This window comes from Saccopteryx bilineata, chromosome 7 (genome assembly GCF_036850765.1).
Source record: "Saccopteryx bilineata isolate mSacBil1 chromosome 7, mSacBil1_pri_phased_curated, whole genome shotgun sequence".
Classification (NCBI taxonomy): Eukaryota; Metazoa; Chordata; class Mammalia; order Chiroptera; family Emballonuridae; genus Saccopteryx; species Saccopteryx bilineata.
Window position 1 is genome coordinate 100596866 of NC_089496.1, and position 18826 is coordinate 100615691.

The window sequence follows — 18826 nt, forward strand, 5'->3', positions numbered from 1 at the left end:
CCAGATAGAACTAAGTAAAATAAGTTGATGCTTCTCTCTCTTTCTTCCATCTCCCCACCCCTTCCTTTCTTTCTCTCTCTCAAATCAATGGGAAAAAAAATTTTTTAAAAGGCTGCACACTAAAAAGGCCAAGAACAATGATCAATCCAATGCACACTCCTATTCTCCAGACTATCATCTCTAAATATAATTTCCCACAAAAGTTCACCTGGGCTCCTGTTGGAGATCAAGGCCTGATTCTAAGTCCGGGGCAAGAAATCTATAAGAAAGCCTTGATCACATTGGTTGTACAAGAAAACAAAGAAGAAAGCAAAGTGAATAGGAGTTGGGTCAAAAAGACTTAGGAGGCAATTTAAAGGGGCTTCCACAGATCAAAGCTAGGACAATTTTAGCATTCAAAAATATAACAACAGCAATTGATTGAGACACATCTCCTATGTTAAAAACCAGCGTGTGCTGATTTTTAAAAACATCATTGGTCACCTCTGAAGGATGCCCAAGAAGTATCACATTCCGAAAACCAAAGAATTGAGCATCCTGCCTTTCCTGTTATAAAGTAAATCTCAATCAAATAGTTGATGTAGAAAAAATTTTTTTTCTTAATAGATTTCCAGGTAATAAATGCAGAAGATAGACAATCACCATTTTGCACACACCTATGAAATAATGGATGGATCTAGGTGATGATAGAATCAGCAGTGATCTAGAATCACTAGGTGGACAGCTGGTAGGAAACTTTATAGTGGACAGATGAGGCTGACAACACTTGAACCTGCTAGACCGATTTTAATATCCCCCAAGAGAACAACTAGATATTAAGTGTCTTCTGATGTGTTGCAACAGAGGATTGCAGCAGCACCTGTGAAGTACTCTGCCAGAGCAGACGCAATGGACAAACTCCAATGTGGGAAAAACTAAAGTTACTTTAATATATAATTTGCAAAAAAAATGAAAGGATTAAAAGATAAACCTCTTTTTTAAAATACATAATACTAGTACAGGATCTTGTTTGGAGCTTGATTTTAACATATCAACTATTAAATTCCATTTGAGACTATCTGAAAATTTTAAATACTAATTATTGATATTAAAAAATGTTTTTAAAGGAGAGATAAATGTTGCTGATGTTCTATAAAAGTCATAATCTTTTTATTTATTTATTTATTTTACAAAGACAGAGTCAGAGAGAGGGATAGATAGGGACAGACAGACAGAATGGAGAGATAAGAAGCATCATCAATCATCAGTTTTTCATTGCAACACCTTAGTTGTTCATTGATTGCTTTATCATATGTGCCTTGACCATGGGCCTTTAGCAGACCGAGTAACCCCTTGCTCGAGCCAGTAACCTTGGGTCCAAGCTGGGGAGCTTTGCTCAAACCAAATGAGCCCGTGCTCAAGCTAGAGAGCTTGAGGTCTCGAACCTGGGTCCTCTGCATCCCAGTCCGACACTCTGTCTACTGTGCCACTGCCTGGTCAGGCAGGATTACTAAAATTTAATATTCAAATTTAACCTTCATTTTATAATTTAAAAAAAAACAATATTGATTTTAGTGGGATAGGAATTATGAGGAGAGAGAGAGAAAGAGAAACATACATTGATTTGTTGTTCCACTTATTCATACATTTACTGCTTGATTTTTGTATGTGTATGCCCTAACCAGGGATGAAACCCGCAATCTTGGTGTATCAGGATGATGCTCTATCCAACAGAGCTCCCTGGCTAAGGCCTAGCCTTTATTTTAAATTAATATATATTACTAAGAACTATTTTATTTATTAATACATGGTTTTTAATTTACAGGATAACATCTTTATGTATGGAGGCAGAATTGAGACAAATGATGTCAATGTCACAGATGAATTATAGATTTTTACAGACATAGTCAGTCATGAAGTACAAGAACTCCCACTGTTCTTGGACATGGTCAGCAATATGCTGTGGAGGGATGAGCCCGCGCTCAAGCTGGTGACCTTGGGGTCTTGAACCTGGCTCCTCCTCATCCCAGTCGGACGCTCTATCCATTGCACCACTGCCTGGTCAGACAAAAGACATGATTTTTAAGTGTACATATTCAGATATGTAGGGATGAAAACATATACTGTCTCAGAAAGTAACAAAGTGTTCAACACCAACAAAAAGTAAAAACAACAACCCCATCTGATGGGAGTATGTCAAGGGAGAACAGAAGCAACTGAAAGAGCTCTCAATGGTGAAAGTTGGAACAAACTAAGCAAGGGAATAACATAGTATTGTATTATAACCCAAAGTATAAAATAAAGGGCATGTTAATATAGAGAGGGACTGGTGATTAAGTGTGTTAATAAATGGAGAAGAGACAGATCTCCATGCAAAAGATTTCCAAATAATTTCTGTAGGTGCTCTGCCCTTCAGAAGTAGAAGTAAAACTCTTCTCTCTTAGGTATAGCTAGCACATAACGACTTCCTTCTAAAGTGTATAGTATGGAAAAGGAGAGGAAAAAAGAAACTTTATCATAGAGAAAACTTACAAACTCTTGCTAGGTTTTCATGGAAACCATCATTGTTGTTATGTTGTAAAGTACCATGCCCCAGATGCTAAAAGGTACTGTACCTCACCTCTGCGAGTTTACGTAGAGACACCAAGTCCAGATGAGTTTTGAAGGGTTTTATTAAAGGAGGAGATTTATTAAATATGCTGGCCGCATATGGCTGACATGGGGCATTTGCAGACCTAAATCCTGTGCGTGAAACACATCTCAGGGGCTGGTTATATACCCTTGATCACACACACAGGCTGGGGGAAGCATGACATCATAACACAATTGTTAACAAGCCCACAACATTTGTTTAGGGGATACACAAAAACATTAAGACTTTCAAGGTAACACAATCAAAGACATTTACAATCTTTCAGGATTCATCTTCCTTCCTAAAGTTCCTCAGTTAACCTTTATTCTATAGTTAGAACTAAATGACCCATTGTCCTTGCAAGCCAGAAACTTCTACATTCTTCTCCCTCCCTCCCCAAAGGAAGGGCAGGACAGGAAAGCCTGATCTTTACTCCTAAAGTATTAATATTAATTTTGCAGCTTTTTGGTACCTTACTACAGTTAATCAGGGTGACAGAACACATACTTGATATAATGCAATACAAATGGCACTTTGTTGTTTTTGGGTTTTTTGTATTTTTCTGAAGCTGGAAATGGGGAGGAAGTCAGATAGACTCCCGCATGTGCCCGACCAGGATCCACCCGGCATGCCCACCAGGGGGCGATGCTCCACCCATCTGGGGCGTCGCTCTGTTGCGACCAGAGCCATTCTAGAGCCTGAGGCAGAGGCCACAGAGCCATCCTCAGCACCCAGGCCAACTTTGCTCCAATGGAGCCTTGGCTGTGGGAGGGGAAGAGAGGGACAGAGAGGAAGGAGAGGGGGAGGGGTGGAGAAGCAGATGGGTGCTTCTCCTGTGTGCCCTGGCCAGGAATTGAACCCGAGACTCCTGCACACCAGGCCGATGCTCTACCACTGAGCCAACCGGCCAGGGCCACAAATGGCACTTTGTAAACTTCCTTCTAATAACCCTTACCTCTAGTTTCTTTGTTTTTATTTTTAAGCAAGAGACAGAGACAGACGGTCAGAAAGGGACAGACAGACTACACTGGATGGGAGAGAGATGAGAAGCATCAACTGATAGTTGCAGCACCTTAGTTGTTCTTTGATTGTTTTCTCATACGTGCTTTGACTGGGGTGGGGAGCCCTCCAGTGGAACCAGTCACCCCTTGCTCAAGCCAGTGACCTTGGGCTTAAGGCAGAGACCATAGGGTCATGTCTATGATCCCATGCTCAAGCAGGTGACACCGCACTCAAGCTGGTGAGCCTGTGCTCAAGCCAGATGAGCCCACGCTCAAGCCAGCAACCTTAGGGTTTCCAACCTGGGTCCGTAGTGTCCCAAGTAGACACTCTTTCCATTGTGCCACCACCTGGTCAGGCCATAACTCCAGTTTTATTATAAGAAAAACATCAAACAAATTCCAGCAATAAAGCATCCTACAAAATACCTGGCCAGTACTCCTGGAAGATGTCAAGACTGTCCAAACAGGGCAAGTATGAATAACTGCCATAGCCAAGAAGAACCTAAGGAGCCATGACAACTAAATGTTGTATGGTATCCTGAATGGGACCCTGACTCAGAAAAAGGACAATAGATTAAAAAAGAAAAAAGAAATCTACAGAAACTATGGACTTTAGTAATAATGTATCAATATTAGTTCCTTAATTGTAATAATATATCCTACTAATATAACATTAGTAAAGGGGAGAGTGGGTGTGACTTTTGTGGTAACTGCACAGTTTTTTCTATTTTGTAGATTAAAAAAAAAATGTATTTATTTATTCATTTTAGAGAGGAGAGGGAGAGACAGAGAGAGAGAGAGAGGAGAGAAGGAGCTGGAAGCATCAACTCCCATATGTGCCTTGACTGGGCAAGCCCAGGGTTTCGAACCAGCAACCTCAGCATTTCCAGGTCAACGCTTTATCCACTGCGCCACCACAGGTCAGGCTCTATTTTGTAGATTTAAAGATTCAAATAAGTTTGCAAATATGATATATATGTTTGCTCGCTTATAGTTTGCACTGGATGTGAGGGACAGGCTGTAAGCAGGCAGGGTCCTTATAGCCTAAGGCTTAGTTTTAAGCCTAAACTTTTCCCCACACCCTTGACTGTTGCATGATAGGGGGTGGTGCACTCTTATGAGGAATCCCATTTATGCCTCAGATAAGTGGCTTTGTATCAGAGACTTCCTTGTTTGTATATTGGATTAAAGATTTTGATTTCTACACTATAAAATGGGGCAGAGGAGCCCATGCTGGAGGAGAGCAGAGAAAGGCCACATGGAGGAGAGAAGCAGCCAAGATGCTAGAGTGCTGAAAAAGAAGCCAGTTTGTGCAGAGTTTATGCAGAGAGGAGGAGATGGAGAACAGAGGTGAACAAGGATGGTGAGGTAGAAACCTTTGATCCTAGGAAACTCAGATAAGTCAGTGGCTTTCGGAGCCCTGAATGGAAAGGAAAATGTTTTCCCACTGTATGTATTTCTTGCCTGCGGGGTGCAAGCTAGGATTAAAGCTAATGGCCCACCAGTTCTTGGCTCCGTTGTTTCATTACCATCTGTCAGAATCAAATGCGAACCTGCACCAGCCAGGCAGCTGTGATGGTGGCCGCAGCCCCTGGCTATACAAAGCTGATCTAAAAAAATAAATATATAGAAAAGAAAAAGAGCAAAATTTGTTTCAAAACAATGGTGGGAGGGACTGTGTGTATGTGTGTGGGGGGGCCGTTAGCAGCCAAGAAGATTGACTATGAATTGATAATGTTGAAATTGGATGATGGATACATGGTGGTACCAGTTTTCTCCTGAACTTGTTGGAAAGGTCCATTGTTTTACATTATGTTTTTAAAATATTTTATTTCAGTGACATCAACATATAATGACTTCTCCTAGTAAGGGGGGGAAAAAAACCAATTATGTCGGTTTAGTTTCCAAGACCAGGCAGAGGAGGTGGTTAATTTGCAAAGCCTTGTAAGGTTTTTAAGTGGTTACTGCCAGCCAAGTGACTTTGTCAGAGACAAGGTCTGAAGCTTTCAGCTCAAAACTTGCCCTCCAGGTTCCCACAAACGCCCTCCTAGAAGATGCTACAACAAAAACTATGTTGTTTCCCCAAAGGAACTTTCTGAGCGGCTTTGGTATCGTCTTGCTGCACAGATGCACCGGCCAGTCCTAGACTGCCGCTTCCTTTTCCGGGGCGCAGGGGGGGGCGGGGGGGGGCGGGGGCGGTGTGTAGGTGGGTGCGGACTGCGCAGGCGCGGCCTGCGGGGCCTCGACGGTGAGCTGGGCAGTGAGGCTGTCGGGGCACCGGCTGAGGTCACTACAGCCAGAATTTGGAGACAGGTTGGCGTCAGTGGCCCTTTTGCCTCTTTCCAGGTCAAGGTTCCCAGGCACAGGCGAGGGTGAAGGGTACTGCGTGTGGGTTGCGGGGCTTTGGGTATTTATTTGAGGGGCCGGACGTTGGGCGCTGGACGTTGAAGTCGGGCGTTGAGGGCAGGCGTTGAGCAGGTACAAGAATCGTGGAAGTGGAGAGAGGACGGAAGGGTGCGGGTGGCCCTGGGACCTTGGCTGGGAAGGGCAGGTCTAGGGTTGGAGACTTTGGTGTGGGGAGGGTACCATGCTGAAGGGAGGAGCAAGGGACCAGGATGTTGGAATTGAGCCTCTGGGCCAGCGAGGGCCCTGCAGTGTCCTTGCAAAACAGCATTTCCAGGCCTGTCTCTCTAAAATGTGAATGCCAGCTTGCGGAGGGGACCTTTTTTCCCTCTTCTCTCTTAAAGAAACTAGATTGTGTATTCATTATCTTTGATTAACTCAAAATTATGGTGCAAACCATTAAAAAAAAATAGACATTTTCCTCTACCTCCTACCTCCTACCTCCTGTAGGAAAGGAAGGTGCATCACAGCATTGGCTTAGCTTTGAGTAAATCAACATTGGATTATTTTACAAGTGTTTATAGCATGCTTTCTGTGTGCTGATCACTTGTTGATAATCGGTGCCTGCTGTAAATACACCTGCCCTGTTGGCCTCTGCAGTAAGGATGATTCCTCTACTTCCCATATTGAGCCACCAGCGTACTGAATGCGAAATTGCATGACCTAGGGATCTGACCTGGATTATTTTATCTCATCTGTAGGAGTGGCAGGGAGGAGGCATGTTCCTTCACGGTTTCACCTTTTCAGGTCTCCCTTCCTCATCAGTAGGAGTAAAGAAACAGGGATATATTAGTCTTTAAATTATTTCCATCTTAAAACATGCAAACTGGTCCCATATGAGTGGAAGAAATTCTTTATATGCGGGAATGGTATAAAAGTAAATTACTAGAAATAATACCTGCCTTTTAGGAAGTTGCTATTGGCCACATTTTACAGCCACCGAATCTTCGAAGGGTGAAGAGATCTGACTAAGCACAGTTACATAGGCGAGATGAGACTGTTCACTCTTGGGTCTGACCAAGTTTAAAGCTCATGTTCTGCTGAACCATTGAGTTTTTATTTATTTATTTATTTATTTTTGACACTCTTTCTGATGAAAGGCAGTGTCTTTCTTTTTTTTTTTAATTCATTTTTTTAGAGAGGAAAGAGAGAGGGAGAGAAGGGAGGAGGAGCTGGAAGCATCAACTCCCATATGTGCCTTGACCAGGCAAGCCCAGGATTTCAAACTGGCGACCTCAGCATTTCCAGGTCGACGCTTTATCCCCTGCGCCACCACAGGTCAGGCGGAACCATTGAGTTTTATAGATTTAAAACTGTTTTCCTTTGAGTAGCCATTCTCTCCATATGGGGTTACCAGGAAGACAGAAGCAAACTTTAGGGAAGTGTAAAGCCAGTAGCCGCGGCCACCATCAGAGCCGCCTGGCCTTTGCAGGTTCGCGTAGGATTCGGACAGATGGTAATGAAACAACGGAGCCAAGAACTGGTGGGCCATTACCTTTAATCTCAGCTTGCACCCGGCAGGCAAGTAAAAACACACACTGGGCTCCAAAACCCACTCATTCAGTGCTCACAAAGCTACTGAATTATCTGAGTTTCCTAGAATCAAAGGTGTCTACCTCACCAGCCTTATTCTCCTTGGTTCCCCATCTCCTTCTCTCTGTACAAACTCTGCACTAATTGGCTTCTCTTTCAGCACTCCACCATCTTAACTGCTTCTCCTCTACTCCACATGGCCCTTCTCTGCTCTCCTCTCTAATGCTAATCTTAGGAACTGAGAGAGAGCAAGCTCTGGGTCTGCCTCATTTTATAGTGCAGAAATCCAAACTAATTCAATATACAAACAAAGAAGTCTCTGATACAAAGTCACTTATCTGAGGCATAGTGGGATTCTTCATGAGAGTGCACCACCCTCTATCAGGCAACAGTCAAGGGCAGGGGTCCCCAAACTACGGTCCGTGGGCTGCATGTGGCCCCCTGAGGCCATTTATCCGGCCCCTGCCGCACTTCCAGAAGGGGCACCTTTTTCATTGGTGGTCAGTGAGAAGAGCACAGGATGTGGATGCATCCTGTGCTCCTGGAGCACTGTATGTGGTGGCACCACAAAGCGTGGGTCGCTCACGTACAGCACTACTTCCGGTGACGTGGGATGCACGCGTCACAGCTCTGGAAGCGCGTCATATCACTTGTTACGGCTAGCAGTGACAAATATGGAACCGAACATTGACCATCTCATTAGCCAAAAGCAGGCCCATAGTTCCCATTGAAACACTGGTCAGTTGTTGATTTAAATTTACTTGTTCTTTATTTTAAATATTGTATTTGTTCCTGTTTTGTTTTTTTACTTTAAAATAAGATATGTGCAGTGTGCATAGGGATTTGTTCATAGTTTTTTTTATAGTCCAGCCCTCCAATGGTCTGAGGGACAGTGTACTGGCCCTATGTGTAAAAAGTTTGGGGACCCCTGGTCAAGGATGTGGGGAAAAGCTTAGTTTTAAAACTAAGCCTTAGGCTATAATAACTTTGCCAGCTTACAGTCTGTCTCCCACACCAAGAGCGAGCAAACATATATATCATATTTGCAAACTTATTTGACCCACAAGAAGAAAACCAAGTTACATCTAAGTAAACTGCTTCGTGCATTTTATGGTATTAAAAGAAAGGAGAGAGCTTACATCACTATTAGTATTGTGTCCTGCGATGCTCCCACCCTCTTAAGGAAGAAGCAGGATTCCAAGGGAGCAAAAAGGATCATTGTTTCATTTGATCATTCTGTCATTGGTTGATTCTTGTATGTGCCTATATATAGGGACAATGCAAACCAACTGAGCCACCCAGCCAGGGCTGCCAAGGGCTTAGTTTTGCTTTTAGGACTGTATAGGTTAGTCACTTCCAGTCCACTGCTATTTTACTACATCAGTGATTCCTTTAACGTAAAATTTGTGGACCCTTCTTATCTCCTGTGTTAGCTAATGAAACGCCTAATTACTATAGATTTGAGAGTGGTCATAAATGCATTTTTATTCATCACCAGTAGCATGTAAAAATAATGGATTACAAATGGGAGAAATAGCTTGTTTCAAAACTGGCCGAGGTTAGCCTATGAGGTATCGTGACCCTTGCAGCAATATTTGTTACCCCTCTGTACCTGTATAACAGAATTCTGCAGCTGAAGGTTGGAAGCACAGCATTAAGGTACAGGACCTGCCCCAGGATGCCCAGGGGTTAACAAAGGATGAAGTCAAGTAGGGATAAATGCATACTCTTACTGGTGTTCTTGCTTGTGTTGCAATTCAGCCTTAAGTCTATATGTGTGTTAAAATTTTATAGAACTATAAATCAAAAAGGAAAAGGCAATTTTATCATATGATACAGTTAAAAAAAATGAGTTCCAGTTGATTTTAGGTTACTATGAGTTTTCTGTGTATTCACAGCAGTCCTGGCTGCCTGCACCAAAAGTTTGTACCCAAATGGAAGTTAATGTTGACAGCCAGGGATAGCATGATTCTCCTATTGACTGGCTATTGGCCCACATCTGGAATCTGGGAGGGGAGTCATGTGTATAAGAGGGTTTCTGAACTAGAGAAAGTCCAAAATAGTGAGGAGTCTGGAAGTTGAATTACATCAGCAGCTGAGGACCTGGAGGAAAGGGGACATGATGGCTAACTCAGATGTTTGAAAGGTTGTGATCACAGGCCAGAAAGAGGAGCCAGTCAGTGGGAAAGAGAACCATCTATTGAAGAAGAATCCAATAGCCTGTCCAGGCAGTGGCGCAGCAGATAGAGCGTCAGCCTGGTATGCTGAGGACCCAGGTACGAAACCCTAAGGTTGGCAGCTTGAGCATGGGCTCATCCAGCTTGAGCATGGGGTCACCGGCTTGAGCCCAAGGTTGCTGGCTTAAGCAAGGGGTCACTGGCTCGGCTGTGGCCCCCAACTCCCCAATCAAGGCACATACTAGAAAGCAATCAATGAACAACTAAGGTGCCACAACTACAAGTTGATGCTTCTCATCTCTCTCCCTTCCTGTCTGTCCCTCTATCTCTTTCTCTCTCTCTGAAAAGAAAGAAAGAAAAAGAAAAGAAAGAAATATGCCATGCAATAGGATGTCCAAAAATGAAAAAAAGTAGAAACTTCTAGTTATAGAACAGGTTCTTGAATAGGGAAAAGCAAATGAGATGTTGTTCTACCTAAATTTTCCACAATAGGTGGAACTTCTCTTAAACTTAAATCCATTGCTGGCTTAAACTTTTTACAGTGTGTCAAAGACTGATTCTGTTGTTGTTCCTAAAGTCAAATATATTTACTAATTTGGGGATTTGAAGAGTTATTGTAAAACAAAGTTTTGCTATTTCAGTGAGCCTCATAGCATGATATAATTCTCTGTTGAAGACTTCCAGATGTCGTTTCAAACGGTGCATTCCATTTACCTTGTCCCAGCTGCTGTGAAAATGGTGCGATAGCACATTTTAAATGGTTGTGTCATGAATATCTGTTGAATATCTCATTGTTCAAAGCATAATGTTAGGCACTGTGAGTAATCAGAAGGCTTTTGTTGTTCATTTTTTAAAACCAGGACTTGGTTCCTGTACTGAAACTACTTAAAATAATCAGACAGACACAGATGTTTATAGGTAACTAATACAGTGTAATAAGATGCCGGTTAACTATGGATTGACTGTCAGCCTTAGAAAATAAGGACAGTTAGGATAGGCTATCCCTGGCGTTATATGCTGCATTTTGAGGGTTTCCCTTGAGAAAATGCCTAAATTCTAGTTTTGTGGTTTAAGTAACCACACATTAGGAAAAAAGTTTTAATTTAATGTGCAATGACATTATATATAAGTGTAATTCATCCTTAAATATAATTTTGATATAAAAAAAGACAGTGAAAAAGATTCCCCCATCAATCTACCTAAGCCTGAACACACTGTTCAATTTAATGTATTTCATCCATCTTTTTATTTTATTTATTTTTAATTAATTAATTAATTTTTTGTATTTTTCTGAAGTTGGAAATGGGGAGGCAGTCAGACAGACTCCCGCATGCGCCCAACTGGGATCCACCCGGCACGCCCGCAAGGGGGCGATGCTTTGCCCATCTGGGGCATCGCTCTGTTGCAACCAGAGCCATTCTAGTGCCTGAGGCAGAGGCCACAGAGCCATCCTCAGCGTCTGAGTCAACCCTGCTCCAATGGAGCCTTGGCTGTGGGAGGGGAAGAGAGAGACAGAGAGGAAGGAGAGGGGGAGGGGTGGAGAAGCAGATGGGCGCTTCTCCTGTGTGCCCTGGTGGGGAATGGAACCCAGGACTCCTGCACGCCAGGCTGACGCTCTACTGCTGAGCCAAACGGCCAGGGCCTCATCCATCTTTTTAAATGGAGTTTTGTTCTTTTTTTTTTTTTGTATTTTTCTGAAGCTAGAAACTGGGAGAGACAGACAGACTCCCGCATGCGCCCGACCGGGATCCACCCAGCATGTGTAGCACTCGCCGGGTAAAACAGACACTGGAGACGCTTGGAGAGTTTAAGACAAATCTTTATGGCCAAAAGAATTAGAGAACAAAACAAAGGAAAATAAACCTGCGCAGGGGTGGACTCTAGTGGTAGTAATAAGAGCCACACCGAGCGCCTACAGTCTAGGGGTTTTTATAGCGTAGCAAGCAAGCAGTTCATACAGAAGCAAAGTTGGCATTTAGCAATTGGCTCCCCCAAATTAAATTCTAGTCACGTGCCTTAGTAACCAGTCATGCAGTTGAAAGCCCCAGCTGGAAATATCCCTATCTATCCCCTAGGATGTGGTTACATTTACTGTCTTAGGAGTTCTTTGTGACTTCTTTATCTCAAGGACTCCTCAGCTCCTAACCATCCTGGGAGTCTAGCGACTTCTCTATCTCAAGGACTCTTCAGCTCCTAGCCATCCTGGGAGTCTGGGCTCACCTGTTTACTGGACTAGTTCCTTTGAAGTTATTTCTAAAGCCTATTAATATATTTTATAGCTTTTATTCGAATGTCACACATGCCCACCAGGGGGTGACGCTCTGCCCACCAGGGGGCGATGCTCTGCCCCTCCGGGGCGTCGCTCTGCCGCTACCAGAGCCACTCTAGTGCCTGGGGCAGAGACCAAGGAACCATCCCCAGCGCCCGGGGCCATCTTTGCTCCAATGGAGCCTAGGCTGCGGGAGGGGAAGAGAGAGACAGAGAGGAAGGAGAGGGGGAGGGGTGGAGAAGCAAATGGGCGCTTCTCCTGTGTGCCCTGGCCAGGAATCGAACCCTGGACTTCTACACGCCAGGCCCACGCTCTACCACTGAGCCAACCGGCCAGGGCTATTGTTCTTTTTTTAAAGTTATATTGAGGGCCCTGGCCGGTTGGCTCAGCGGTAGAGCGTCGGCCTAGCGTGCGGAGGACCCGGGTTCAATTCCCGGCCAGGGCACACAGGAGAAGCGCCCATTTGCTTCTCCACCCCTCCGCCGCGCTTTCCTCTCTGTCTCTCTCTTCCCCTCCCACAGCCAAGGCTCCATTGGAGCAGAGATGGCCCGGGCGCTGGGGATGGCTCTGTGGCCTCTGCCGCAGACGCTAGAGTGGCTCTGGTCGCAATATGGCGACGCCCAGGATGGGCAGAGCATCGCCCTCTGGTGGGCAGAGCGTCGCCCCTGGTGGGCGTGCCGGGTGGATCCCGGTCGGGCGCATGCGGGAGTCTGTCTGACTGTCTCTCCCCGTTTCCAGCTTCAGAAAAATGAAAAAAAAAAAAAAAAAAAAGTTATATTGACTATACAGTTCCCCCCCCCCAATTTTTTTTTAACAGAGAGAGAGTCAGAGAGAGGGACAGATAGGGACAGACAGAAACGGAGAGAGATAAGAAGCATCAATTATCAGTTTTTCGTTGCGACACCTTAGTTGTTCATTGATTGCTTTCTCATATGTGCCTTGACTGCGGGCCTTCAGCAGACCGAGTAACCCCTTGCTCGAGCCAGTGACCTTGTGCTCAAGCTGGTGAGCTTTTGCTCAAACCAGATGAACCCGCGCTCAAGCTGGCGACCTCAGGGTCTCAAACCTGGGTCTTCTGCATCCCAGTCCAATGCTCTATCCATTGTGCCACCGCCTGGTCAGGCTTTTCCCCCAATTTTTAAATTTTCTGTTCTAATAGACATTTTACAATGTTTTAATAACTAGGGTTCTAAATAGTAGTGTAATATTCTATCTAGTAGAAGCATCACAGTTAACTTTTTTACCTAAATTGTTTTGGCCATTTCAAATAGACATTTTTGCATGCAGGATGCTTTTTATGTCCAGGATTATTTTAATGAGATGATTTCTAGAAGTAGAGTTATCAGGTGAGTGGCCAGGGATGTCTTTTAAGACTTTTTAGATATATGTATGTATATATATTGCCAAATTATTTCCCAGAAAGGGCATATTAAGTTTATATTCCCTTCAGTAATGTGTTCTTTTTTTTTTTCTTTTTAAAATTTATTTATTAATTTTTAATTGAATTTGTGTTTGTGTGTTCTTTTTCATTGCAACTATGCTAGGCAGAATAATACGTAGTTATTTCACTATGAAATTCTTTAAATTACAAATGAGATGGAATTTTTCTCCCCTCTTGTTTACTTATCTCTGTACTCTATACATTCTATTCATGAGTTTTGCTTATTGATTTTTATTGCTATCTGTATCTTTTGGGCTGAAGATAAGGATCTGATGCCCTGGCAAGTTTATGTGTTCATAGATAGCACTGGTGTGCTGACTCAAGGATACTTCCAGGTACAGCAGGTTCTTTGTGTTTCTGCTCTACCAACGTATTTCTGCTCTACCATACGTTTCTTACGTATATTGCTTCCTGGTTGCAACAGGAGTGACAGATCTTCAGGCCCCGGGTCCATGCTGCAGAAAGAAAAGGGGAAAGGACCCCGTCAGCCAGTTCGTCTCTGTTTTCAGGAAAGGAGAGAGCTTCCCTCCACTTGGGAGAACTTGGAACACGGATGATAATTGTTTGTTACATCAGAGGAGGAAGACTGCATTTGGGTCATCCAGCCACAGTGTGCACGGCAGTGTGTGAATGTTTTTACTGTTTACTCCACCTTTAAAAGGTATCAGATTTATCATCTTTATATCTTGCCTGGACCTGCTAGTATTTTTTTTTGGAAGTTTGTAACTGTTCATATCATTATATTTGCTATCATTCCCTTGGTGATATTTTATCGCTATTAGACTAAAACAAAAAAATATATAAACAAACCTTTCACCCTTTAGTGAATTGCAGGCTGATTTTCAGGGAAGTGAAATCTGAGATGGAGATTTGTGTCTAGTGTGGTGAGTGAGTGTGGTCTGTATGATACTAGTTCTTTTTATAGGCTTTTGGGGGTTTTATTTGGAGTTAATTGAGGTGACCTGTAGTCCAGCATATGCTCAGTATCTGAAAAATGAGTGTTCTTGGTTGTGTTGGACCCTATTAGGTCAAATTTATTGTTACTAGAATAATTATCACTATTTTCTGTCAAAAGGGTATGTCCTTATCATTGCAAGATTGAATTTCTCCTCCTTCATTATCGTGAGTCAAGGATTTCTTTGAACCCTTCAGTTTTGTTTTATTAATATTAGCATTCCACCTTTATTTGGGTTATTTGTGTAGCATATGTTTTAGTCCTTTTACTTTCAACCTCACTATATAATTTTGTCTTCAAGCTTACCATATGATTTTGTTTTATGTGTGCCTTTGGCACAGAACATCGGGTTTTCCTTTCTGGTTCTCTTCTTTCCTGTGTTCATTGAGATTAAATCATTGATATCTAGATTACTTGGGCTTGGTACTGTCATCTCATTTGATTTTTTTATTGTGCTTGAATTTTTTTCCGTTGGATTGAAATTCCCCACCCCATTTTTTAAAAATTTTATTGACTTGAGAGAGAGAGACAGAGAGACAGAGAGGAACATAGTTTTTTCTGTATGTGTCCTGACCGGGGATTGAACCGGCAACCTCTGCGCTTTGGGACAATACTCCAACCAACCAAAGCTGTCTGGCTAGGGCTTCCCTGTTATTTTTAAAGTTATGCATTCTATTTTTATTCTTCTGGTAGTTATCCTGATATTTAATACATGCTCTTTATATTTCTTGTACAGGGTCTAGGGTCAGCCAGTGTTTGAATCCCCACCCAATTTCCTCTGGAGGTTACTTTCCTTTGGAATCTCACGCTATTTCTCTCTGTTCTGCCTGCATCCACCATTGTGGTTCTCCTCTGATCCTCCACTTGAGGTGTGCTTATTGCTACAGGAATGTTCTCCCTGGAAGTTGCAGGGTCCCCCACTGTAGCTGCCCAGCTGCAGGCCTTCTCCTAGCGACCCTTCCAGGATCTGACCCACTGAGAGTTCCCTACCATTGAATGTGGCTGTTTTATCTCTTTTTCATTATGTCATTATTTTTTTGCATTGTCATAGGATTAAGCTAGGCCTTATTTAGAGCAAGAAATAAGGTGCAAGTTTTAGGACACCTAGAGGGAAAATTTTTCTGCTATTTCTTTTTCTTCTGTTCACAACCGTGTTAGCATTTAGATATTACTCGGGCTAGTTTCAGTTCTCCGCAGTTCTTTCCCTCCGAGCAGTTTTGCAAAGATGGATGCAAGTTTTGCCTGTGGTCTGCAGACAGAGCTATAGGTCACTAGTTCAAAAGGAGTTATTTGTCCACATTTATTATGTGCCCTGGGCAGAACAGTGAGTATTTTTAAGATTAAAAGGATAAGAACAAACCAACATAATTTCTGGATAACAGTTTCTCAGATGGTGCACACAGATAAGAGCAGTAGATACAAATTAAAATTTATGGAAGTTTAGCTGAGATTATTAAAGCAGAGCATATGGGGAAAATGCAAGAAGTAGGGAACAGCTGAGATTGTGAAGGATGACTAGGAAGGGAAGTCGTTATCAGGCTGGCTCAGAGCAAGGTTACTCTGGGTAGTGGGTTCATATTCAAAGGACATAGTATAAGGGGGTAAGGGGATTCTGAGAGGCTGCAAAGGTAGGTGATGACTCGATTTAATCAATCACCATTTTGTTGTAGGGTTCAAGATATTTCTTTTAAAACACGAAAATCCTTTTCCTGTTTTTTTCACAAGCTTTTTTTGTACTATAGTTTGTTTTTTGTTGTTTTTGTTTTGTTTTTATGAGCAAGGCAGGGGTCCCCAAACTTTTTACACAGGGGGCCAGTTCACTGTCCCTCAGACCGTTGGAGGGCTGCCACATACAGTGCTCCTCTCACTGACCACCAGTGAAAGAGGTGCCCCTTCCGGAAGTGTGCGGAGGGCCAAATAAATGGCCTCAGGGGGCCGCATGTGGCCCGCGAACCGTAGTTTGGGGACACCTGAAGAGACAGGAAGGGAGATGAGAAGCATCAGCTTGTGATTATGGCACTTTAGTTGTTCATTGTTTGCTTCTCATATGTGCCTCGACAGGGGGCTCTAGTCGAGCCAGTGACGCCTTGCTCAGGCTGGAGACCTTGGGGTTTCAAATCTGGGAACTCAGTGTCCCAGGTCAGCCCTCTATCCACTGTGCCACCACTGGTCAGGCTGTGTTAATTGAAAATATTATAATAGCTTAACTAATAATGAATTGTAAAATTTTGATAGTTAAATTGTACTACCATTTATGAGGCATATATTATTTTTGTAGACCTGAAAAAAAACTACATACTTGTATTTGCTAGTTCTCCTATTTCACACAAAGATTATATAGAGAGATCTAAACTAGGTATCCGTCCGTCAAAGCTGGACTGAGAAGTGAAATACAGTGTGTCCGTAGAGTCGTGGTACACTTTTGACTGGTCACAGGAAAGCAACAAAAGATGATACAAATGTGAAATCTATGCCTTAAACTTATGAGTAAGGCAAATGTGAAATCTGCACCAGATGAAAGGAAAACTCTCCCAGTTTCATACCTATTCAGTGCAGTTCGATGTGAGCTCACGCACAGATTTTTTAGGGCTCCTTAGGTAGCTATCCCGTATAGCCTCTACAGACTCGTCACTGACTGATGGCCTACCAGAACGGGGATTCTCCACCAAACTGCCGGTTTCCTTCAACTGCTTATCCCACTGAGTAATGTTATTCCTATGTGGTGGCACTTCGTTATAAACGCACCGATATTCATGTTGCATTTTGGTCACAGATTCGAATTTAGCGAGCCACAGAACACACCGAACTTTCCTCTGTACCGTCCACATCTCGACTGGCATGGCCGTGGGCTGCTCTGTATACATGGTGTTACGTCATCATCTGCGCATGCGCACATGCTGCCACATCCTACAGAAACTGGGAGGATTTTCCTTTTATTTGGTACAAATTTCACATTTCTATTGTCTTTTGTTGCTTTCCTGTGACCGGTCAAAAGTGCACCATGACTTTACAGACACATTGTATAAAGAGAACAAAATCTATACACAGCTGTACCAAGAGCTTAGGTGTTTTTTAGCTCTTGGTTTGAGTGTGAAAATTTAGCTCAACTCACACAATGCAAAAGCAGGTTCAGTGGTAAAGCTGAATCATGAAAGCACCAACCATTCATTTTTAGCATGCCTCTTCGTTTTTCTTTCCCCTGATTTTTTGTTTTCTATGCCTAGGTCTTGAAGAGGTAAGTAATCACTTGAGAGGGTGGGGTGATAAGTGGGCCATGAGGAAGTGTCAGCAAACAGGAAAAAGCAAATCCGCCCATAACTATATATATATATAGTTATGGGCGGATTTGCTTTTTCATATATACATATATATAATATATATAATGCTATATATATATAGTCTACCGGAAAGTTCTGTTCGTTTCTATCACAACAAGTTTGACACGTAAGTACATGTTTATTTGGCGCATGTGTGCCTCTCTATTTTTATCACTTAATGTATACATACTGACGTAGCAAATTAACTAAAACAAAGTTGATTCACGTTAGTCTTATGTGTGAAGCAATAGTGTACCCATGGCTACTGATAAAGTTCATTTATGCCACTGTATTGTATACGAATTTCAACAAGGAAGAAATGCTACAGAAGCATGTAGAAATTTATTGAAGGTGTTTGGTGAAGGTACAGTTTCCGATAGAACATGCAGAAGATGGTCCGAAAAATTTGAAACACGTGATTTTGACCTTTCTGATAAGCCCCGTTCTGGGCGACCATCTTTGATCGATGACGATGTTGTTAAGACCATGTTGGAGCAAGATCCTTTCCTGACAACATCTGAGATCGCAGAAAGACTTAATTCAGCTCAGCAAACCATTTCGGACCATATTCAGAAGATACAATTGGTGTGGAAATATATTATTTAATAAAGTTTATTGACGGTAAGAAAAATTTGTATTTTGTTTTATTCCAAAAATGGACAGAACTTTCTGGTAGACCTTATACATATATATATATATATATATATATATATATATATAGAGAGAGAGAGAGAGAGAGAGAGAGAGACAAATGTTCAGTCACTGCCTGTGAATAGATCCAACTATTGCTGGAAAGAATGATTCCCTGAAACATCTGTTCAGCCAGCTCCTGGCCCTTGTAATCCATCTGCGTGGGCAGCGAGCTCAGATGCTGCAGCATAACGGGGTGGGGAGGCGGATGGCGTCGGGTGCTACTGGGAGGTCATCGGGGCTGGAGACTGGGCACAGCTTGGCGGGCCTGCCGATGGCCGCTGCCGGATGCCAAGCGCAGGGAGCTAGCTGGAGCCCGCTGCGTTGCCCCCGAGGGAGGCGCTGACGGCAAGGCGGGCCAGGCACCGCGCCGAGAAGAGCTGGCCGTGGGTGGTGTTGGTGCTGGGAGTGGGTCCACCAGCACTGCCC

General features: G+C 43.1%; 1 protein-coding gene and 1 pseudogene across 2 annotated transcripts in view; one reads left to right on the forward strand and one right to left on the reverse strand.

Annotated features, from left to right (window-relative positions):
- Positions 1-5754: 5754 nt before the first annotated feature.
- LOC136311177 (signal peptidase complex subunit 1-like) lies at positions 5755-18587 on the reverse strand (annotated as a pseudogene).
- Positions 13872-18826, forward strand: part of TDRD1 (tudor domain containing 1) — a 40536-nt gene continuing 35581 nt past the window's right edge. For both annotated transcript variants that reach the window (XM_066240003.1, XM_066240004.1), the window contains exon 1: positions 13872-14096. The gene's annotated coding sequence lies outside the window, so the exon portion shown is untranslated. The remainder of the gene's footprint in view (positions 14097-18826) is intronic.